Here is a 25,341-nt window from a genome sequence, read left to right as displayed (position 1 = left end):
GTTTGTCAAGCCTTTTAGTATGCAGCCAGAAGCTTCCCAGATCAAGTAGGCATTCTGAGACCTTCTCATAAGCCCACATATGTGCAAGGCACTTTTTTCTGTATGAGCAAATACATATTTATTCTGCAGTTATTAGCATTCTGGAGCAACAGATAATAGGTCTCTTGACTTGTCCATGAGTCCATCCATCTGGAATAAAGCAACACCTACACCCTAACTATCTGCATCAGCAATCATCACTTTCAGTTTGGTGATATCATGATAAGTGAGCACTGGAGCAGATATCAGCATTTGTTTAACTTTGCTGAAGATTTGGGACTAAGCATTCCCCAATAACCAGCATACACATCTTTTTAGTAAATTGGTCAATTGACATAGTACTTTGGACAGATCTGGTACAAACTTGCCCAAGATATTTATCATGCCTAAGGCCTAACATAGCTTAGTTACACAGACTGTGGCTGCAACTTTGTGCTCTGCTATGGATTTCTTGCTTGAATCTGATCTGATTCAATGAGCACTTACACTATGACAAAAATATATTGGGTTTTGTAATCACTAAACCTTCATTTGCGTCTATTCAGCTTCAGACTTCAGCTTTTAATGGCCTGGAACACTGTTTTCAATATGTCACCTGTCAGTTTAGCAGGACCAAATGCTAGCATGTCATCCATAACAATACAACAACAGTACCTTCATGCCCTTTCCACAAATTGTACATTTCACATTGAAATAGCTCTGGCACTGAAGCTATACCAAATGATAGTCACTTGAAACAAAACCTTCCCAATGAAGTATTAAGGGTTGCAAACTTTTGAATATATTCTCTGTAGGGGTATCTGCTAAAACCCACTTAAAGCTCTAATATGGAGAGCACTCTGGCACCATCCAGCTTTGGTGCAATATCCCCAACAAGGGCAGGTAGAATTACCCCTAACTGCTTCATTTAACTTTTTAACTAAGTTGTCATATTGCCATTCTTTTTGATAACCAGCATCATTGGCACATACCTTTCAGTAGGTACATTTACATTTTCAGTCATTCCAAGTATTTGCATATTTCTGAGTTCTGCCTCAGCTTTAGACGTTTTGTAAATGGTACCCCTCTTGGTGTTGTTAAAGCATATGAGAGATAGTCTAGTTTCAATTTTATTTTACTGACTCGCAGCTAAGCAAACCATCTTCTCTAAACATACCCACATTAACTTTGTTTATTCTGACAATCAAACCCAGCTTGCATGCTACAGTTCCACTAAGCAGATTATTCTCATATTGATCTTTCAGTACTTAGATCCAGAATACATACCTGTGTCCCTTTCCAGTCAGCCATTGTGGTGAATCTTCTTATATAATTGAGTTTGCCTGCAGGGTACATATTTCTATTTCTGCTGCACGTAACTGTGGATACTACAAGATGAGTCTATAAGTACAACAAGCTACAAAAGTAATATTTTTCTGTTTTCTGCTTGCACTGAGGTTATTATTCATCTGGAAGTGGTTACAAGCAGACATTTTTAAGTTCTCTGTTTTTTGTTTCATTTTACTTTGTGATTGAGTTCATTACTTTCTGCTTCTGCACTGAGGTAATTGCTTATTTGGTAGTAGGTGCTGGTAGAGTTGCTTGACTTTCTGTTTTTTTTTGTTTCATTAGGATCATAGGAGGTTACTTGGCTAATGGCTCTGGGGCCCTTATAAGCCTAGCCAAGAGTTTATTCCCAAAAAGAAACCTCAGTCAGCACCTGTAGCCCCTGTCAATGACAGACACGTGTGGAACCCCTAGGACAAATTTGTGGTTTCATTTGCTAGGTACTAGCAGTATTTCCTGGCTTTCTGTTTTTTTTTTCTTTGTGGTAGGATTTTATAACTTTTTGCTTCTGTTTGCATTGAGGTAATTGTTTATCTGGTAATAGGTGCTGGCAGTGTTATTTGGCTTTCTGTCTTTTGTATTACTCTGTGGTACATTTCTTTACTTCTCAGCTTCTGCTTGCACTGAAGTAACTGTTTATCTGGTAGGTTCTTGTAGTGTTATTTGGCCTTCTGTCTTTTCTTTTCTTTTACTTTGTGACAGAATTCATCACTTTTCTGCTTCTGCTTGCACCAAGGTAATTGCGTATCTGGTAGAAGATGTTAGCAAAATTATTTGTCTTTTTGTCTTTTTTAATTTTGTGGTAGAGTTTTCTTTCTGCTTCTGTTTACACACTGAGGTCTGTTTATTTATCTGGTAGAAGGTGCTAGCAGTGTTTCCTGGCTTTTTGTATTTTTTTTCACTTTGTGGTAGAGGTTTTAACTTTCTGATCCTGCTTGCACTGAGGTCATTGTTTATCGAGCAGTAGGTGTTACCAGAGTTATTTGGCCTTCTAGCTTCTGTTTTATTTTGTTTCACTTTGTGATAGAGTTCATCACTTTTCTTTCTCTGCTTGCACTGAGGTAATTGCTTATCTGGTAGTAGCTACTAGCAGAGTTGTTTGGATATATATTTTTTTACTTTGAGGCAGAGTTCAACATTTTTCTGCTTCTGCTCACATTGAGATAGTTGTTTATAAGGGGATAAGTGCTAGCACTGTTTCCTGTCTTTCTGTCTTTCTTTTACTTTGTGGTAGAGTTTTTCTAACTTTCTGCTTCTGCTCACACTAAGCTAATTGAATATCTAGTGGTAAATGCTGGCAGTGTTTGGCTTTCTGTCTTTTGTTTTATTTTGTGGTAGTTTTTTATTTTTCAGCTTCTACTTGCATGAGGTAAATGTTTATCTGGTAGTAGGTGCTAGGGATGCATTGGCTTTCTGTCTTTTGTTTTACTTTGTGGTAGTTTTTTATTTTTCAGCTTCTACTTGCATGAGGTAAATGTTTATCTGGTAGTAGGTGCTAGGGATGTATTGCTTTCTGTCTTTTGTTTTACTTTCTGGTAGAGTTCTTTACCTTTTAGCTTCTGCTTGCACTGAGGTTATTATGTAGCTAGTAGTCAGTGTTAGCAGTGCTATTTTGGTTTCTTTTTGTTTTACTTTGTGGATACCTCTAATTTTCTTAGCACAAGAAGTCTGGATAAGGCATAAAGTAATGGGGGGACAAAGGCCCAAAAATAGAGACAGATTTTAAATATTGCCCTTGTTAAGACTTCAGGGTATTTATTTTAGTTTCTATTCATTCATGTGTTCTCCCCAACTTTCTTAAGACTCCGGGACCACATGCCTATCAGTCTCCACAGCTTACCAGACAGAAAAAAGTATTTTACCTATCAGGAAGGAAGCAGCCACATTTAAGCACCGCCACTCAACGAGCAGTTTACTTGAGCTACATTGGTGAAACAGTACCTTAGAGTCATTTACTTGAGTCCTTGTAAGCACTTCAGGGTAGTTATTTTCTTTTATTTTCATTTATATGCTCTCCTCCATCTTTCTCAATAGGTATGGAACACATACTTTCTTCCTGCTTGGTGATCTGTAGTAACTGACAGGTGGTTTTACCTATCAGGAAGAAGCAGCTACATTTAAGCAGTGCCACTCAATGAGTGGTTCATTTGAGTTACATTTGGAAAACAGTGTTGTGGAGTTTGCATTTACTTGAGTCCTTGTAAGGCCTTCAAGGTATTTATTTTATTATTTTTTTTTCATTTGTGTACTTTCCCCATCTTTCTCAAAATGTGGGGAGCACATACTTTTTCTGTCTGGTGATCTGCAGCTGTTGTTTGCCTTTCAGCTTTTCCCAGTTAGGGGTCGCCACAGTGGAACTCCGGTCTGCTAATGATTGGCAGTAGATTTTCACTAATGCCGAGGTGCCAGCTTGACATCCAACCTTCAACGAAGGCACACCCATTTACGCATGTCTTTCAAACGCCCATCCAACTGCGGGGAGGACATGCAGACTCCACACAGAAGGCACTCCCTGCACTCCAGCCAAGAATCAAATGGGAGAACCTCTTGCTGTGAGGCAACAATGCTACCGCTACACCATCGCAGATGACTATTTTATCTATCAAGAAGGTAGCAGCTGCATTTGGTTGTGCTTGTGCAGCTTGATTTAATAAGGAGTACATCATTGCATGTCTTGCTTATTTTTAATATGAGGTTTGATCCATTTTGGGTTCTTAAAATGAATACCTTAAATTCTTATGTATTTTGAAGACTTGATTAAAAAAATCAATATTTTCTTGAATGTGGAAACTGTGGTGTATATCTTAAAAAACACTTATAAGGAAACTGTTTCAACTGTGTCAGACTGATAGAAGATTGTAATACAATTAACAATAAGGATTTGAAAAAACAACTTAATCTGTAAATGCCTCTATAGTGGAGAGAGGATATGAAGAATATCAAAAATACAGCCATACTTCCTCAGATACAATCCAAAAACTTTTAACTTAATTACTGTTTTAATTGTTTAATTATTGAATGTACTTAAGGAGGGGAAGTGACATTTTTGTATTGTATCTGAGGAGGTCTCTGGTTTGGAGATGAAAGCACTCATACTGTTTCATTTATTAGATTATTAAACACTTAATTCACCCACTGGTGCTGGACTGCCTTTTTTTCTTTATTTTTTTACGTTTTCTGGTCATGGTAACACACAATTTTACCAAAATGAACAATGGTGTGACATCAGGTGAAACTTGAGTTAAAAAAACTCTAACAATTAGTAATGAGAAAATAATCAGGGAGCTTGCAGTGTTAAGTGTTGAAACTAGCAAAGGGGAACTCAGGTGAGATTTGTGTTGAAAATTCACCCAATATTTCAATTAAACAGCCAGATGGTGGAATCTATCCTGAAGTTATAATGATAAATAAGGATGGTAGAATAAAAGATAAAGAATTTACATCCATTAATAAGGATGATTTAATTAACTTTGCTGAACATGGAAATAAAGAATGTACTAACAAAAATATTATGACCAGGAAAAAAGTAGAAAAGCAAGTGAATTGTTATCAGATGATTCAAATCCTTTCAGAAAGGAAAAAGCAGTTGATGCAAAAGTTATAAATGAAAATACTATTTTGAGAGACCCATGCCAAGAAATTTTAGACATGGGTGATTTCACATTATGACCCACTGCAATGAAATGAAATAGACTAGATAAAGAAGCAATAGCAGCTTCTTCCTTACTTGACTTGAAACTTGTTGACATAAGTACCGTCATACATAAATTCTAGTCAAAGTATAAGATATTTATTATTTGTGCTGGAGTAAATGGTTTGCTGCACACTTCATTACACCACAAGAGGAAATCTAAACTAGACATTGCGGAATATTTGGAAAGTAAAGAGATTCACTGTGTACTTAGCAAAAGTATTCCATCACTGTCATGGTCAAATTATTTGTTTATGAAAGCACATCAGTTTAACGACTGGCTACGGCAATCAGCTTTGATATATAAAATCAATGCTGTTAAATACTGAGAAGATTGTGTTTTGGACAGATAGTATGTTATTTTCTAATGATAAGTTGTGTTTGAATTCATATGGTGCCTCTTTTATTGCTGAGAAGTTATTTGACTACATAAAACTTTTATTTAGAGTTAAGCTCAGCACTAGGGAGAGTTGTAATAACATCAGATCTGATCGAGTTATAAAATGCTACTACTACTATAATGTACAAAGTTTAGAAAATAAATATGATGAAGTTGGACTAATAGCAGAAGGGATACATTAATAGTAACTGATGAATGTTGGAATTCCAAATATTATAACATCAAAGGTTATACAGAGAATGAATGCCTGAGAGATAATTTAAAGGGTTGAGGTGTTACTCTTTAGACTCACAATTCTATTCCCTCAGTACTTATAAAGCCAGTGGGAGAGAGGGAGAGAGAGAGAAAGATTGAAATAGTTATAGTGCAGATAAGAGATATCATTAGTAACAGATCAGCACATGTAGTGTTCTGTTATCAAAGACCTTCTATAGATAATGTAATCCACTTTTTTTTTTGACCAGTTTGAAAAGTATTTACATTATAAGAATATTATACTCTTTGTGGATTTTAATTACTCAGGAATTTTGTGGAATGATCATCTAGCAAAAATCTATATTTGAAAGAGAATTTATTAATATGACTACATTTGTCAATATGACATAATTATTTACAGGAGGAACTACAGGTTCAGACATATTGGATTTAATTTTAACTGCAATACCTGAAAGTGTAAGTGATTTGAAAATTGAGCCTCTGCTTGCTGCAAACACTACTCTTTGACTTTTGATCCTAACTTTTCATTATTCATAAAGAAACAAAAAAAATTTTAAAAAGTTTAATATAGATTATCTTGATTATTGCTCAGTAATAGAAAGCATAACTGATACAAACTGGTCATCTTATCTTGCCTTAGACTCCTTAGGCTACGGCTATAAGACATTTGAAGAAATGTTGTCCACTAGAACATAAGCTACTGAATATGAAATTAGGGCAAGATTCTTCTATCCTATGTGGGAGAATAGAGAATTGACAACATTATTCAAGAAGAAGAGAAGAGAAGAAAAGAAAGTATAATCTTTATAAGAAATATCCTACCAGTAAGAATAAAAGAATTCTTAATAGCTTATATAAGACACTTAAGAATAAAATGGGACAATCAGAAATCAGTTTTGAAACTCATTTGCTAAATATAAAAAAAACTACATATAAATATGTTAATTCATTTAATAATGCTACATTGTCTCCCTGTATAAGAATCAAATGTATATTAATATCAGATCCACAAATCAGAACTAATACATTTAACAAATTTGTTGATAATATTTGTACTAACATTACTGATAAGTCTAAAATTCCATGTGTATGGTCACTGTACCAATTGTACTATAAACATGGTCAAAGAAACATAAAATAAAATGGATATGACAACATTGATGGACCCAGATATGCTACCCAGGGTCTCTATTAGTTGATATTAAAACCATTATTACTCCCCAAATATTGCATGATATATTTACCAGTCTTCTAGAAAACAGCATTATTCCTAAATCATGGAAACTTTCACATGTTAATCTGATATATAAAAAAAGGAAAGAAAGAAGTTAAAAACTATAGGTCTATCAGCTTGATGTCTGTAATTGGAAAATGTGTGTGACTGATTCAATGAACCAATCCAACACAAGCAGCGTGATTACTGATATTTCACAATATGGTTTTGTAAAAGAGAGATCAACTTTAAGTAATTTAATAAGTTTTTTATAAACAAATCATGTCAGAGTTTTTATTCTTTTAATTTAGAACTTTTGTTTAGAACTTGCTCCTGGTGTAATATTCTTAGACTTAGCTGAAACCTTAGACTATTTACAACTTCCATTCACTTACATAAGTCTAATTGCACTCAATACTGTTACATCTTTAAATGGTTAATGAAATGACAACTGGACAAAAGGAAGTGTGTTAAATATTGAAACCCATTATCTGGTTATCTCCCTTTTTCAGCAGGAGTTCCATAGGGATCAATGAGCCAAGCAATAAAAATTTGTGGATCCATAACTACGCAGATGACTGTAAGTTGGGATTTGTTATACAAAGCAACAAAGATTCTGAAGAAGTAAATGCCTACATGAAATCACTGGGTCTGCTACTGGTTTAAAATTTAGTTTAGACAATTATAATATCCTGTATTTTAGTAAAAAATATAAAGGAATATAGTTTACATAGATGAAGTAGAACTTACTGAAGTTCACCAAAAAAAAAAAATTGGTTATTACTATTACTTCTGACTTTTCATTTAGAAATCATATAAGTCAGATCAGTAAAAAGCTATCAGTTTGATGGGTTATTTACTGAATAATTTAACCACCAGAGATAAGGACTGCTTCACTACTGTTTGCAAGACAGAACATCACAGAACATAACAGTATGCTCTGTATCTACACTACCAGTCAGGTGAAAACTCTTGAGAGCATTCAGCATAAATTCACTAAAAGAATCACTGTGATAAAAAAAGATCTTTGCTACAGAGACAATTTTAAATACTAATATCTTTATTCTTTAGGTTATAAGTATATAAGAAGAAAATGTATTTTAGCATGTAAAACCTTTCATGATTATATAATGCAAATCTTATTTAATATGGAGATGTACAAACATGATAAACACTAAAGCACAATAATATGAAAGTCAAGACTTATGTATTAAAAATCAGATTAAGATATTTATAGCAAACTACATGGCAGTTTTATGGAATCTGTCTTTCGGCGTTTACCGATTAGGGGTTGCCACAGCTGAACTCTGGTCCACTAATGATTGGCAGTAGGTTTTTACGTGCTGGCTTGCCAGGCCTAACGCACAACCTTCAACGAAGGAACGCCCATTCACGCATGTCGACACACAGAAGACGCTCTGAGAATTGAATGTGCAACGTCTAACTGTGAGGCGACAACGCTACTGCAGCACCACCACCGCAGTCCATAATGTGCCTATTAAAATTTGTTGGCCGACTACTTTAGATAGATATAGGAAAAATATTGATGCTTGGCTGGAGATATTAAATTGGAACCTTATGTTAAGGAATCAGTGTTCCTTGTCAGCCAATTGGCCTGAACAGTGTTAAAGTTCATATGACCTTATAAATTGTTCCATCTTGTTGTATTTCTTATACCTGCCATGTACAGCACACTGCTCTGACCCAGTACATGCACATTTATATCTTGTGCATTTGCCAAACAGGCATCCATTCTGCTTCATATACACATTCATATTTAAAACATTAACGTGCTTTTTCTGAATTTGCCATTTTCTCTGCATTTTACTTCGCCTACATGAACTGCCATATTCATATTAGCATATTTTCTTTTTACTAATTCAGCCTTTCTAGCAATCTGAGATTCACTCCCACTGTAACATTTGAGCTACAAGTATTAGCCAGCTCAATTACTATTCTAATTCATCTTTTGCCTGGTTAAACCCATAATATTCAAATATTTGATTTACACACCTGACAAACACTTCTACAGATTCTCCCTTAGTTTAAACACATCTGTATAAGAATACTCTTTCATGAATAACATCTCCTTTTGGCACAAAATAGTCCTTAAGCCTGTGTACCACACTGGCCCTCAGAAAATGAAAACAAACTGTGAATTGCTTCCATTTCTTGTCTGTAATACAATGGAAAGTGTTTATCTGTATTTCTTCACTTTCATTATCAAACTTCACTGTTGGAAATCAAGCAAATCTCTGCCTCCATGATGACCAAGTAAATGGTGTTGCAAGTTTAAACAGTTCTGGAGCATTGAATGCTGCCATGTTAATTAATTTGCCATTATTTTGGGCTTCTTTGTTTAAAACTGGTAAAAAATTTTGAATAAAAATAAGAACTTCTCAGTGAAAATGGCATACTGTTAGCTCTGTGACATCTACATAGCTGCTTTGAATGGTGGTGGTATGTTTAAATTTGGTCATTTTAAGCTACAAGATCCACTGGACTGACACCGTGTAATGGCACTAGCTTGCTGTATCAATAATGGCACAAGACTCACTATTTCAAAGTTAGGACCCAGCTTTAATGCCACTCAAAATGATAGCATTTTCAAGACACTCTTACTGTCACAACTGTTTCTTCCAGAGTGAGATGAGTGCTGTATGCATTATGGATAATAAGATTTCTTAGGGGTACAAGTACATTTACATATATGTATATGTAAACACATTTGAAAGCTATGCACTGAACTGCTATCATCACACAAATAGAAAGTGAATACAACATTAAAACAAAAGGGTGATATGCTTCAACAAGAAACATCTTCTTCAAGTAACTAAAGCCAATAACCCTGCAGGAGTCTCCCTCTATTCACATTTTATAGCTAAAAATGGAACACTTTGACCACTAATATATCAGTCACAACATCCTTAGCTCAGTTTAAGAAATCTAAAAATACACCTACAAGCTAACTGGATTTGTAATTGTGACTCTCCTGGCTAGTCTATCTCCATGTCTTTCTTGCTCACCCAGAGTAATCACTCCTCCCTTATTCCCAGGCAGTAGACTTCCCTTTATCTTGCAAGTCTCATTCCTCATACCTCTCACTTCCTCTCAACAGTTCTTCTAAGTATAGACACAGGTGTATACTTTATTTTATTATAAAACTGTGTCAAACAGATATTATTCTGATTGTACAGCTTAAAGGTGTTTCATCTCTGTACCTGTATAGTGTACCATTTAATATCCTATTTTTGGCTGATATACAGTTTAAAGTATTATCCTAGTTTTATTTGATGTAAAATACATAGTGTTATTCTTCTGTACCTGTGAAATTGTACTTTAGTAATCTGTGTTATACGTGGAGCGTTTCTTCCCGGTCCTCCTCTGAAAAAGGACTTGTGTCCAGTCAGACTTTCCCAGAAACCAAATGTAAAATAAATAAATAAATAAAAATATAGTTCATATTAAATATTTTACTGTACATGATATAATAAAAGCACAGATAAGCCATTCATACCATAAGAAACAAGTCTGGCAAACGTGCATAACAACACATAATTTACCAAATCTTATAGTGCAGCAAGTAATACAGTTAGAAACAAAAATTGATAATTAACTTCATCTAAGATACCAGTCATATTAAACCCTAAGGAGTTGTCATTGTTAGGAGTATATGTACCTTGAAAACAAAACTGTATTAGTATACTGGTTATTTTGTAGCTGTACATTGACAGATACAACTAGCTTCTTTCACGATTTTTTCTTTCTTTTTACAGAACTCCCTAATAGCTAAATTCTGTTTTGTATTTGTTTATTTCTACAGGATGAGAATTTTGCCACCTTGGACCCTAGATAGGCAGTGAAATAAGTTAAATAGAACTGCAAAGTTGATAAGGGATTGACTAATACCTTAGAGGTATTTATTAGTTGTTTATAACCTCAGGGTAATGTGTAAAGATTCTAATTTGTCCAATTTTAGCACTCTGAAAATGAAGCGGGTTGGCCCCACACAGTACTGGGATAATTTAATGCAGTGATACTTTCCATGTCTGTGGCAGTACACCTGTGAGGAAACAGCAGATTTTGTTTTCTGTTCTTTGGAGTTTATGTAATAATTTGTCTGATGTGCCTGCAAGATTTATTAAGGACTATTTCAAACTAGGAAAAATTAGTCCATTGGCAAGAGTTGCCCTAGACTTTTCTTTAAGCTGTCCATGGATGGTGCAATATACTTCCAGACAACTGTGGGCTCTCAAAATGGCTTCCACATACTTAGACATTTATCCTTTTAATAAGCCACACTTCTGGACTGCTATAGGTAGCTAACTTTCTGTGTCTGAAAAACATAGTTTTGGCTTTTGCAAAATGTACCTACAGATCCAGACCAATTAAGGATTGATAGATTTGTTTAAGATCAGTGGTTAGTTTTGAGAAAACAATGTCTGGGTCTCTGTGTGATGCCCATAATATTAGGTCATCATGATAGTACATTTCTTATAGTTTAGTGAGGATGATTATAAACCAATCTGTGAAGAGAGAGGAGTGGAGGGGTTCAGGTATGGACCTCTCTTGTACCCTTTTACTCACTGACTCGATACAGGAGTTTGACTGATCAATATTAATGCCCAAAAAATCTGTCCTTATGATAGTTCAAACTACTGTAGTGCAACGTTTCCTAAGCCATAAAGGTTTAATTCTTGTAGTAATCTGTGATAAACAACAGACTCAAAGGCTTTCTTGAGATCAAGAAAATTGACTTGTGTTACACTTCCTCTCTCACTTTGGTCCTAAGTAAGTTGTTAAAAAATAGTATGGTTATACAAGTGTTATGACCTGTCCTAAACCTACATTGTTGGTCACTGAATAGCCCATAAGATTTTGAATGTTTTTTTTTTTTTTTTATCTATGAGAGTACTGTTTTATCCAGGATTTTGGAAGGCAAAAAAGGAAGTGATATGGGTCTAAAGGAAAGCTTCTTATTTATGAGACTCCTTCTTTGATTATCTTCCAAAGATTAAATTCTTTGCCTATTTTGGCCAAGATGCTGATAAAATGTCTTAGCTACTATGCAATAATGGTGCTGCAGGCCTGAAGAAATTTGGAGTACAAACCATCAGACTTTTTACTTTTAATAATGGATTTCCCAAAGCCAGACGCTGACCTTCAAAAGAACAGCACAATAGAGATAAAGGTATGTGGTCAAGTCAAATAACTCATTAGCTGATCTGAAAAGTCTGACAAATATTTGATGCCTCAGTTTGAAAAAAAAAAGGATGCCACATTGTAAGACACCTTCTTGGGGTCTGTAATCTGATTTACCGTAGTTATAAAGTGGCCCTAACGTTATTCGTTCTTCCAATAAGATTATTAATCTCTTCTTAAAAAAATCTCTTCTGGTTGTTCAGCAATGTTAGTTCCCTCTGCTTCATGCAATAGGCTTGCTTTGTTTGCATATTTTTAGCTCCAAGGTGGTAGAACTGCATTTGCTCTTCAGGAATATTCCTGCCTTTGTACCTCTTCAGCTTTTCTGATGCTGAAAATATTGTGATTTCTGAAGTCATTAGAGAAAAATAACCTTTAACCTTTCTAGACAAAACTAGTCCTGTAGGTTAAGAAGAGTACTTAGGAGGCATCCCAATACTGTATTACAATAACTTTCTCAGTAGCACATGACAAGATACTAGTAGCAAGGGCATACAACAGCTGTTTATGGTGCTGACTTTTGAAATCCCTGTACCCAATAATTTCCCTCCTACCATTTGACAGAGAATGCAGAAGACACTCTACACCAGTCTTTTAAGAGTGGAGGAACAGCTGTTGCTAAGGAATATCTTTTAATTCTGTTTCTACAGACCCAGACAAGGATGCTGTGCTTGCCAGTTTGTGGTTTTTGTATACATATGTGATATGGCTATACAGCTTTAAGCCTATTGCGCTCTCTTACAGTGATTTGCATGACGTATGGTACACTGAAGCTCTACAGCAATCAGTAAGAGTATAGGCTCATGGAGGCTGGTACTATTTATTAAGCCTCCTGACATAACATAGTGTCAGAGAAAATAAATATCTGCCAGAATTGAATAAATATATATGTAGAAGTGAAGAAATATATTTAGTATCAAGAGTATCTATGTTTGAAACTACAGAAATATAATTCTCAATGGAAATAAGGCTCAATTGTACACTGTAGAATTCATTTTATTTAAGGGGAAATTGGTCAAAAACTGGAAGCTATTGATTCAGAATTTGTATTAACTCCTCATTGCAGGTGAATTAGCTGAAAAAATTAAATGTTCCTCAAGATGTATTTCACTACATCGCTGTGGGAAAAGCCATAAAGGTATTTGATTCTTTCACTTTTCTTGATGACGAAAAAAAAGGCAAAATACTTTGCCAATAATCACTGAATATATCTCTAAGTCAGCCAAGAAAGGATTTGCATTTGTTAGGCATTTGTCACATAGACTGTATAGATGTATATGTTACAGAACTGAAGAACAGAAACAAAGTCTATAAATTTGGTGAACTGCATTATTTCCTAATGAGATAGAATAATATGTGATATGATAAATGAAGAAACAAAGGGCAGGCATTTAAGAGAAACTGTACTATTAAACATATCCAGATTATATTTTATAACAAGAAACTGCTACTATTCAAAAAAATCATTAAAATATTATAGTAACTCCACTGCCTAGACTACAGCTAAAATCATAAATAATTTAAATAGTACAAAACACTGGAAAACCTTACTTAAGAAGGCACAGTTAAAATATTTCAATATTGATATCACTGCCACTGAATGGCTAGCTATATTAGTTCAGCTTAATCACGTTTCTTTTAATTATCTATTGATTGAGATGAATGATGCATATGAGCAGCTGAAGCAGAAACTAGGCATTGTGAAAGCTAATAGGGTTATAAAAATATCAATACTAAAGTGAACTCCATTGAAACAAAAATATAAAAGAGGAAAAAACTGCAGTGTAACTTCAATAATTATGCCAAAGAGAGGGCATTCCTTGGAATTCTCGTTAACTTGCAGTTGGAAGAGTTGATGTGAAGAAAGATGTCAACACATTAACCATATGGACTCAAACAGTACATAAGCTACTAACAGAATGACAATAAGTAATAACTATTCTCATAATTCATAATGGAAATGATTTCCACAGCAGCCTCAACTATAATGTAGTTCTTGATGAATGAATCAATAGAGATCAGTTTCAGCAAAATATCTGAGGATCTACAGGTAAGAAAAAAACACATTATCATGCAGGCAGAAGTTATTATCAATGGCAGAAAATTCAATTTTGTAATCTGCTTGTCATTTCTCATAGTTTCCTGTCTGATTTATTAACTGAAGCATTTTGGTCAGCTTATACACAAATGACTGGTATTCATATTTTTAATATTTCAGGTATGGTTTTAGTTGGACATGAAGTGGCAATGTTACATCAGGCAAGTAAACGTTTTCTAACAAATGTGTTTAAAGACTATTTGGGTAAAATAGTTTTTTTTTTAAGTTTGGTAGTACATTATATTTAATAAACTTTTTTTTTCATACCACTGCCAGGTCAATCTATTGAAAATGAGAAATTGTCTACCAGTATAACTCGAGAGTTTTTATTTCTGTATCATTGCCTTTGATTATAACAAGGGATATATATTACTCCCTATGCATACGATAGAACAAAAACAGTTTATGTCTCATTTTCAAATTTTTACTATTAATGCCTTTCATGAAATGTCAAACTTTTGTACTCTGGAGCTTTTTAATAAGTTTTATTTTTTCAAAATGAAGACATTTCAGAATATACTTTAGCCAAAAGGAAACGACTGACTTTGAATTGTTTGCAGTATCCCTTTTCTGTTATTAATGAACAGCAGATAAAGGGCAGAGTGGGGTAGTCTTAAATAAGGTTTATTATGAAGATTTGTGTTATGACCATTTAAATGATATGGTGATGAATTTGGTTATACATAAATAATGTGTTCACTAAAGAGAATCTGATAGGATTAATACAAAAAGGCAGAAGGTTATTCTTTGCTACAGATGCTTAGAACAAGTTATACAGTTCTGAAAAAGTTTAACTATCTACATTTTATTGTAGCCCTACAGTCCACAGAATTTGTAAAACCTGCCTGGTAGAGCCACTATAACTAGATGTTCAAGTTACACAGAAAATACTTTGAGGTTGAGAGATATTTATTAAGTCATGTTCAGAAATTACAATCTTACATTATGGATTCAGGAAATTAAATATAATTCATAATCTAGTTTTGGCTTCAGAGAGTTCAGTGGATGTATTATCAAGAGAGAGGACCTTGATTTTTGTTTTTTCATGAGAGAGGAATTTTGGGGGAAAAATTAGTAGTTTGGTCTTTTTTAGGTTGAGCATCAGTTGTGAGTTATGAAGCAGTGTTTTAGTGTCTGTTAAAGCTTCCTGAGTAACTTTTTGGATGTGTACTGTATTGTCAGATGTGTGTGGAATCAACTGCATATTGTATTACGGTGGCCTGTTGTGCAGATGTATAGAGGGTGTTCGTGAAAATGTTAAAGAGGAGGGGACCAAGGATAGAGCCTTCTGGTACACTGGTGGTGATTGGGAGGTTAGGAGAGAGCATGGAGTGCCATTTTACTGACTGATACCTATTGGACAGGTAGCTTTTAAACCACAGATGGATGGGCTGAGAGAGACCTAGTGAGAACATTTTAAGCAGATGTTTGATGTGACAAACTGTGTCAAAGGCTTTAGACAAGTCTAGAAATAAGGAAGAGATGAGTTTGCCATTATCTCTAGCTTTATTGAACAGTATCTATGTATGTCAGAAGGGCAATGTTAGTACTATGGGAAGGATAGAAGCCATGTTGCACAATGGATAGGAGTTCTTCCTGCAGGAGATAGTCTAGCGGTTGTTTTTCTGAATACATTTTTCTTAAGTATTTTGGTAAGGGGGCATAATATTGCTATAGGTCTAAAGTTATTAATGTCTGTTGAATTTCCTCCTTTCTGTACAGGGATAATGTGTGACTTCTTCCAGAGAGAGGGAACTTGAGATTCCTAGATTGACCTATTTAGAAGAATTGAGACAGGATAGGCAATGCTATTGGCTGCTATTTTTAGGTACTCGCTTGTAAGGTTATCAGCTGAAGAACAGCATGGTTTAAATTTGTTTGAGTAATTTTATAAAGGATGTGTGCACAAGTCTGAAGGTGAAAGTAGATGTGGGTATATGTGGCTGGTGGGCAGTGTTGGGATTACATGTTGAGGAATCCTTTGTTAGAGATGCTATACTGTCTATAAAATAAGAAATAAACTGTATTGCAATTTTGAGTGGTGAGTTATCAGGAGAGGGGGTTGGGTTTAATTTTTGGCCTGGATGTAATATTTCTTTAATGGATGTCCATATTTTTTAGTGTTGTGTTTAATATTATTCTGAAAGTTATTATAGTATAGTTTTTGTCTTGATTTATTTGCCTTTTAGTACAATTGTGAAGCATTCTGAAGTTTACAAGATATTGAGGTGTTTTATATTTTTGCCATTCTTTCCATGCATTTTCTCTATCCTGCTTTAACATTCTACTCTTTTTCTGGATAACTAAACTGCATTATTTGTTTTAGTCTGTTCCTTCTAGGAGGTGCGAGTCTAATTAGGATATTTAGAAAGGCTGTATTGCATTCATTTACAGCATTACCCAAGGGGAGACTTTTTAAGAAGTTATAGTTATAGTTAATAGATGATAGTGTAGTAATGAATATTTCTGAGTTAAACTTGAAAAGGTTGTGTGCTGTTTTACAAATATGCTATTTAACTGGATGTGTGAGATTTCTGGTCATATAGATTGGGAGAGGATCACTGAGAGAGTCTGACATTGTACCTCTGGTGGTGTATTTGCTAGGGTCTGATAGTAAGATCCAGTCTAACAGGGAGTTTGAGGTCTTCCTATAATGTGGGACTATTAGTTAGTTGTGTGAAACTACGTAAGTTCATGCTAGATCTACGGGAGTTAAGAGTTTCCTTCCAATTGACATTCACATCATCTAGTAGCATTTCTTCTTGTGGAAATGTTATGGATATCTAATGTAGGATATCTTCTTGTATAGGTATATCGTTGCCAGGAAGTATATAAAGAACAATAATACATATTTGTTTATAATTGTTTATTTTGAGGAAGGTAATAAGAACTCATCATCTCAACTAGTAATGATTAAAAAACAGATTACCTACTTCAGGGTAAAGACAGAGTAAAATGCCAATAACCATAGAGAAGCCCACAGCCTAAAGCTGAACTGTTTGTAGCTCAGTGGAGCTGGTATCTTATGTATTTTGTAGGAAGGATGGTAAGCTGTGTAGAAGAAACTGCAGACATTTGTAAACATCAAATATGGCTAAGTCACAGTCATGAGATAATAAGCAAACAGAATTTTCACAAACAGTCAAGTCATAGAAAAGTAAGAGACTGTAAAAACTTTGATAATCAAGAGCTGTAAAATGACAGCCAGCTCCAGTGACACAGAAGGATTAAGTCCTTGACTACATCCCAGGCAGCCTCAGTTTGATTAGCAGCTTGGGTACCTGTTGGAGCTGGAGCAAGGGAGGAGAGGAGTACAATGGCTGAGCCAACTCCCCTGTCTTCTGGATGATGGGCACGTGCCTGGGCACACTAGCACAGCTGAACCCCTGGTAGAGACCAGGGATCATGCAGAGATGCTGTCTGCAAGTGCTTGCCTTCATTATACATGGTGTGTACTAACATTATGGCAACCAATTGCATTTCAACCCCCTGGACAACTTAAGCATAGACAGGGAATTCTAGATTCTTAAAGAAAAAAAAATATCCTTGCACAGATGATGGCACCACTCCTGGCTCACTTAACCCTCACCTTCCACAGAATAAATGAGTCAAAAGGCTTGTACTGGAAAAGGCTTGTACTGGAAAAGCTCACCCACACACTGCTACAACTTGCTGTGAAGGAAAGGTTAGTTTGCTTTTGCTTTCTTGTATTTTGTATTACTTTATTGCTTTCTTCTGTTTTGTATGTTGTGATTTGTTTTTCTTTACATCGTGTTTTACTTCTATTCTACTTTTAATTGCTTATTAAAACTAGAAAACAGACCACTGCTTTATCTCTTGTGAGTCACACAGAACTTAGAACAGGTCAATTAAGGAGTCACACAGAAGTTAGAACAAGAATACAAAGTGTCCACCCTCTTTCATATCTAACTGCTTAGTTCACACTGCAGTGCTTAGGATATTAACCATCTTATTCCCTTTCATCTTTAAAATCTGAAACATTTATTGCAAGACCACCAATTACTGCCTCTCAGTAGTCATCTTGGGATTAGTACTTCTGTATTCTTGTGGTGAAAGAAGGAGCATAGGGACATTATTTCCTGGAAACTGCTGATCACCATAAAGCCTAAAACTGATTCACAGGTGACAGCATGGAATTTGTGCTTATATTCTGCTCCTGGTGAAATAAGGGCAGAGTACATTGATTTCTGATTGTTTCTGGTTGGGTAGTGAGTGCCTTGTGCTTGATGTTCCTGACTGGCCTGGTTGCTATTCAAGGTATTTACCAGGAAAAGGCTACAACAAGCCTACAGACCCTTGCATCATCTGGTACAAGACTGTGGATCACCAAACAGGCTGTGGCCTACTTCTTGTCTTGGGATTGGTGCTAATGTTTCTCTTCTGGTGAGAGAAGAAGCAAAGGAGCATTGTACTCCAGAAGAGTGAAGCTGTGATGATACCAGCACTAGTAGTAGCCAGGCAGTAGCCATTTATACAACTCCCCTATTTTCATCATTCTTGATGAGCAAATTCTTTGTTTTCAGTACGTACTGCTTGATTTGTTTCTAACTTCAGAATATCTGCCTAAATACTTCCTTCTTAAATTTTCAGGGTCTACTTATTAGTTTCCCCTCAAGTGTTTGGCAGCGCCGTGTATAGACAAAGATGCCTTGAGTGACATTTTTCATGAAAAAGCACAATTAAAATTTTACAAATATATAGTTGCACACAGGCCAACTAGTTTGCAGTGGCAAGCACTGTCCCCAGAGCTGCAAACCAGATACTCTTGACATTGCTTTGTATTCTTACTCCAACTCTCTAATCAATAAAAAGGGTCTGTTGCCATGGATATGAACTTTTCCACTATCTTTATTACCAGCTTGGTGGATATGGGCATCCTGAGGCAATGTAGAAATTGCCTTATGTTTACTGACAACCAGTTAATTCTCAAACTGATATGGTATTTGAGAGATGCATTTTCACAATGTCACTGAAGGCAAAGCTCTTGCATAAAAGTACTCCTAATTTTAATAAGGTTGTCAGTAATAAACATGCTGCACCCATCACACACAATTCAAAGCAGACATGTAGACTCTTCCTAAACCCCAAAGACCTCCTAGACAAAGTACACATAACAAATACCCTCAGCAGTCCCAAATGCACTCTTTCAAAATAACGCCCACATCAGCACATACAGTCACATTGGATGGAGCCTCTACTTCTAGGTCCATAAGGCAAGCTACCACACAATCCAACATTCTGGTCATTGGAGACTCCATCATGAAACACACTTAAGCCCCTCTCACCAGACTGAGTAAGGAGAAAGTCAGGTCATTTGCTTATCAGGGGCTAGGATCCACCACATTATGCATGCACGTAGGTAACTGGAGCAGAAATACCAGTATAACTCGGTCATAGTCCATGTGGGTGTAAACAACCTGAGATGTACCGCCCTAGACTATATGAAGAGAGACATCACGGATCTCTTGGAATATGTGTCTCAGGTTGGTATAAGCCTACCATTGAGCAGCATTTTACCTTCTCCAAGGATGATGCCACAATATGAACAAAAGATGAATGACTTTAATAACTGGCTTAGTTTCTGGTGTCATTTTAAGGGGGTGCAATATTTGTCAGCATGGAAGGAGATGATCAACAGACCATGTTGCTTTGCCAGGGATGGTCTGCACTTTTCTCCTCTAGACTTTCAAATATTAGCTAAAACATTGTCTTCCCCCATACTGCATTTTTAGGCAATGCCAAGCTGAAAATACTTTCAACACAGCAAATCAAAACCAAGAAAATCTAAAGGTATTACTGCTCAATGCTAGCAGTCTAAACAAAAACTCCTCACCTTAAAGAATACTGATGTCTGTGCAGTCATTGAGACATGATTTAAAGCCACAAAGAGCAGATTGACAGTGCAAAGTTATAATGTCTTCCACACATTTAGACCAGTTACTACACAGACAGGGACCAAATGTGGAGGTGTCTCGATTTTACATCAAAAACAAATAGACCTCAAGGATGGTCAAACAGGACAATGCATTTGAGCTACTCTGTATTCATATTACCATAGGCAAAATCCAATACCCACTCTATAAACCAGGAAACCCATACCATGTATATACTGTATTGGAAACACTCACCATCCCACCCAATATCATATTTATGGGCAAATTTAATTAATCCACTTAACGGGGAATGCTATATGAGACCAAACATACAGGCACAGGGATTTCTGGGTTGTTGTAAACACAAACTCCCTAGACCAGTCTGCCAATACACCAACCAGGGATGCAACCATACTGGATCTGTTCCTCACTAATATGGGAGTGCTGTACACTCCTAGACTAGTGTCTTCTCTGGTAAGGTGAGACCACAAAATGGTTTCCTTTGAAGTAAAAATAAAACTTGGGCCCCCAGCTAACCCTGAAATATTCAGGAGTTACTTTAAGGCTAACATCCTGCTATAAGTGGAGTCACTCAGGAATCAGTCCTTGGACCTCTCCTTTTTGGCATTTACTTCTCTCAAGTCAAGGCCAATGTCAGTAGTCTCTGGCTGACTAAATGTGCAGATGATCGCAAATTAGGAGCAGTCATTGAATCCCACAATGACACAAATGTTCTTCTGGAAGGGCTGACATGGACAAACAACTGGTGTCAGAGCCATGGACTAAAACTAAATGCCAAGAAATGCATAATAGTATCCTTCAGGAAGTCATCCACCCCTGGTAACTATCATATTGACAACACACCCCTACAGTTGACCCTGTAGTCAAGGACTTGGGGACATGCACAGACAGTAATCTAGCCTTTGACCATCACATGTCTACAGTAGTGAGGAAATCATTCTATGTTGCTCAAATTATAAACAAAGGTATGGCATCTAGGTCCAAGGAAGTCATTGTTCCACTGTATTTGGCATTCATCAGAAAGGCATATCCAATGAATGGAATGTCCACAGACGTTCCTCACTAAAAAAATACAGGGTATAAGTAAAATGCCCTATGCAGACCGCCTCAAAGCTCTGTCCCTGTATTCTGTCTCCTACAGGCTGTTGAGGGGATATCTATGCCTGGCATACAGGGCATTGTCAGACCCCACTCTGATGAACCTCCTGCATATCAGCAAAACAAGTAGCATAAGAATTACCCATTCTAAAGACTTAAATCTTGCTGTGATATAAATAGGACCTGCTGGAGAGAGAGGTATGTATCCCAGAGACTACCCCATCTCTGGAACAGGCTTCCCATTCACGTGAAGCAGAGTTCCTCCTTAACTCAATTCAAGTGTAACTTGGACAATTAGCTGGGGAACAGAAAATGTATTCCTGGCTTGGCATCTATGTCTCTAATGAGTGATGTTGTGCAGCATAAACAGTTCTAGAGATCCAATCTAAATAGGTTTCCTAAATGTTCCAGCTAAAGAAGACCATTGAGCAAACAGACAAATATATTGAGTGTTCTAGCATTAAAAAAGGACTATTGAAAGTTGCCTTATTAAAAATGTTGTTTTACATCGTATACTGAAGTTTAATTTTGATGTAAATAACTCATAACATGTAGAGTACAGTGTTAAGGTTAATGTTTAATCATCAGTATAATGTAATGCATGCTGCTCCAGAGATAAATATATACTTCATTTTAAAAAGAAGGATGCTAAACATATGGGTATATAGCTTTAATGCTTATGACCTAGCTGCAGTGATTTGTATATCATGTGTTATAGAGAAGTGCTAGATAAACTAGTTTAAATAGAGACCTCATGGAGGTCAGACTTCATCTTCTGTTTCTGCACATTGTTTAAAACTCCTGACATGACTGTCTGGTATATGTGATGGGTGGATTAATGAAAGAATAATCTGCCACTGAGTCATGTTGGTTCTGTTGAAGCATTTCATTCCACTGTAGTTTAAAATCACCATTAAAAATGATGTTCTGAAACTGGAGATGAGGCATAATATATCAGAGGTAGTTGGTGAAGTGCACTTAGGTTGATGATAGATGGTAAATTAGTATGTCTGAGTTTTCACCTGTTGAAAAAAAAAGATTCACAAACTAGCCAGTTAGTGTTATCATCATAGTGGTTAGAAAAGCAGGTAAGCATCACAAAGGTCCTCTGTCATTTATCAAATAGAAGCACTCCCCCACCAGTTGTTCTGCCTGGCTTTGGTGACAGAAATGACTAGAAACTGTACAGAATATGCCTTCATGTATGATGTCAGGTTTAAACCATGAATCAATTATTTCTAGGCTATATGGGTTTTCAGCCTCAATCCAAGGAGTTTGATCTGATGTCATCGATCTTCATTTATCCTTGACATATGGTGGTTTGTTTCTGAATATCGAACCGACTCGGTCGTTACTACAGCCCGTGAGAACAAAAACTCTTGAGTTTAAGTCCTACCCAGAATGCTCCTCTCCAATTTACCAGATCTCATTTGCCACTTTCCTGTGACAGACATGTCGCCAACTAGCTCTCGAGCTAATCATTATTTCTGCTTTGTATTTCTAGTTTTTGTATAGTTATAAGGCTTTTCTTCTTTAATATCATTGCTGTGATTTTTCCTCTGTAGCCCAACCCTTTTTCTGATAGCTATTTTCTTCTCCTCTCCACTTTCTCTTATACCTAACCTTTTGGTGTACTCTGTGCTACCCTTTTTGGTAGTCTTTATTCTTTTTCCTTTTTCTCTCCTAGTTAAAAAAAAGAAGAAAGGTAGTAGTAGTTTATATCTTTTCTTCTACACTCTCTGTAGTCTTACCTACCATTGTTAGTAGCTTTCTGTACCTTCGGTACTCCTTTCTACCATTGTTGGGAGTCCTTTCCTTTCTCTGTCTACTTAATTGGTTTATTCTTTCCACCTTATAGTATGTTTGTGTGCATGACTCATGTTGTATAAATTATGGTCAATAAAGGTAAAGGTACCTCTGGTTTTAAGAAATGTCTGCAGTGTAGCCATAAATTACCCAATTCTGGCAGGCACTTTCCTTTGTGTTTACTGCCTGGGCCCTGTGCACTTACAAGAGGATTGTTCCATTTATCATGGTTTCAGTCACTGGGCCCTGGTGGAAAGGAAGAAAACAATTCTGTTAAAGTGGATGATAAAATCTTCCTTTGAGAAAGCCTGATCTGTTTTTTCTAGTAAAAGTAAAATGGATGCTTCTTCCCCTTCTTCGTCTTCCTCATTTTTGAAACTTGACAAACCTAAAAAGAGGAGTCAATCTGTGCCAGGTTCTCCCACAGCACTGATGGCCAAAAAACTTAAAACTTTGATTCCCTCTACCAGTTACTGACAGTTACTGCAAAGGACATTCCTGTGCCAATCTCAACACCAAAAGTGCCTCCTCCATCAGTGCCAAAGTTGTCTGTGAAGATCCAAGACTAGGTCATAGAACTGACAGTCTCAGTGCTGTTTCCTGTTTTGGCACTGAGGTCTTCAGTGCCAACTGAAAGCACTGAATTTTCTTTCCTTGATCATCCTAGGACAAGATACTACCTGTCCATAGATCCTTTTGCAGGTCAGCTACCTAGCCCCTTTTTTGAAAGACCAAAATCCCCCTCTACCCAGTCAATTCATTCCACCAAGAGTCTGACAGAAATAAATGTGTTGAGATTGGTGGCTCAGATCCTTGTGGCAAGGGGATTTTCAGGTGTGTCCTCATTTCCAGGCTCGTCCATTGCTGAACCCTTCTGTCTGCTACCCCAGCTAGTCTTCCTCCTCTGACCTCCTCTGAGGCCTTGGAGATCCCAGCTCTGAGTTTCCCTGTGCTAACTGTTTCAGTTCCAATGAGATCTCCATCTCTGGTTCTGATTTCTACTCTGAATTCTTCAGCTCTTTTGGATGCAGAGAACACTTGGGGTCATGCCTATGCTGTCAGTTCCTGGGGGTGGGGCTCAACTCATTTTTTTGAGCCATCTCTGCACCTCAGGGCTTTGGCACACATTAGCTCTACCCCAGCTTTGGCTTTGAGAGAGGTTTCTTCAGAGTGGGGAATGATCACAGTTTCGTGGCAGTATTTATCTGTTCCAGGCTCCCTTCCCAATTTGGGGGGACAAGCCTTCCAGGCTATGAAGAGGGCCTTGTCCACTGTGGGCATCCAGTCAGTTCCTCCCCTTTCACAGCAGTTCCCCAATCCTTCCCCTAGTCCAGAGCTTCAACAAAACCCAATACCTGGACAGCAAGCACCAAAACCGCAGGAGTCACCTATTCAGGTTTTATCCTCTTCTGATACCTCCCCAGATCATCCCACTGAGGAAGTTCCTCAGAAGAGGAAGTGTAAGAGGAAACACCTAGATTCCCCAGAGGAATCCATCAAAGAGGACACTGATTTTTGATGGAGGGGAGCGTTCCCACAGTCAACCCCTAAAGACATCTCCAAAGGAGATATCTTCAGGGGATGACTGTGGGAACCCTCCACTCCATCAAAGAGGACACAAATTTTTGATGGAGGGGAAAGTTCCCGCAGTCAACCCCTGAAGACATCTCCGTTGGAGACATCTATGACATCCTTAAACAGACAGGCTGTTGGACGTCCCAAAAGCCCTCCCCAGAAAAGTTAGTATACCTGAAGGCTTTCAGAACTCGATCGTTTACCTCTTGGGTAACTCCGCCCACTGACGAGCTCATTAAGTTGATCTTGCAGCACCTGTGGAAGACTCCTGACACCACAGAACCAATCCCCAAGAGGTCATACAAAATTCTAACTGCACCCAAGGACCATCAGTTTTGATCAAAGGGATTGCTGGTAGATGCCATGGTGGTAGCAGCAGCCACAAAAAGGAACTGGCAGAGGAAAGTTCCACTATCCATCCTCCCAATAGAGAGTCTCAGGCGATGGATGGTTTTGGAAAGTGGGTTTATGCTTTATCGACCTTTGCATTATGGTCTTTGAACTTTATGGCACACTTCACAGACTCCAAAGGGATCTAATAAAGGAGTTATCAGATACCCTGGCAAGAGTCTTATCTGATGAAGTCCAAGATAAGGTTGCTTTTCAGTTGGCCACCCTAGAGTCTATTTTAACGTCATCCATGAGGCTCAGCACATGCAGCCAAAGGGACAAATAGAGCAGGAGGATCAGACATAGCCATAAGGAGTCATGTCGAGATGTGCTTGTGCGAATTTGTGGAGTAATTCAAGTCTTCATTTGTCA

The sequence above is a fragment of the Protopterus annectens genome, chromosome 2.part1 (genome assembly GCF_019279795.1).
Source record: "Protopterus annectens isolate FY-2018-M chromosome 2.part1, PAN1.0, whole genome shotgun sequence".
NCBI lineage: Eukaryota > Metazoa > Chordata > Ceratodontiformes > Protopteridae > Protopterus > Protopterus annectens.
Note: the sequence above shows the minus strand (reverse complement) of the source record.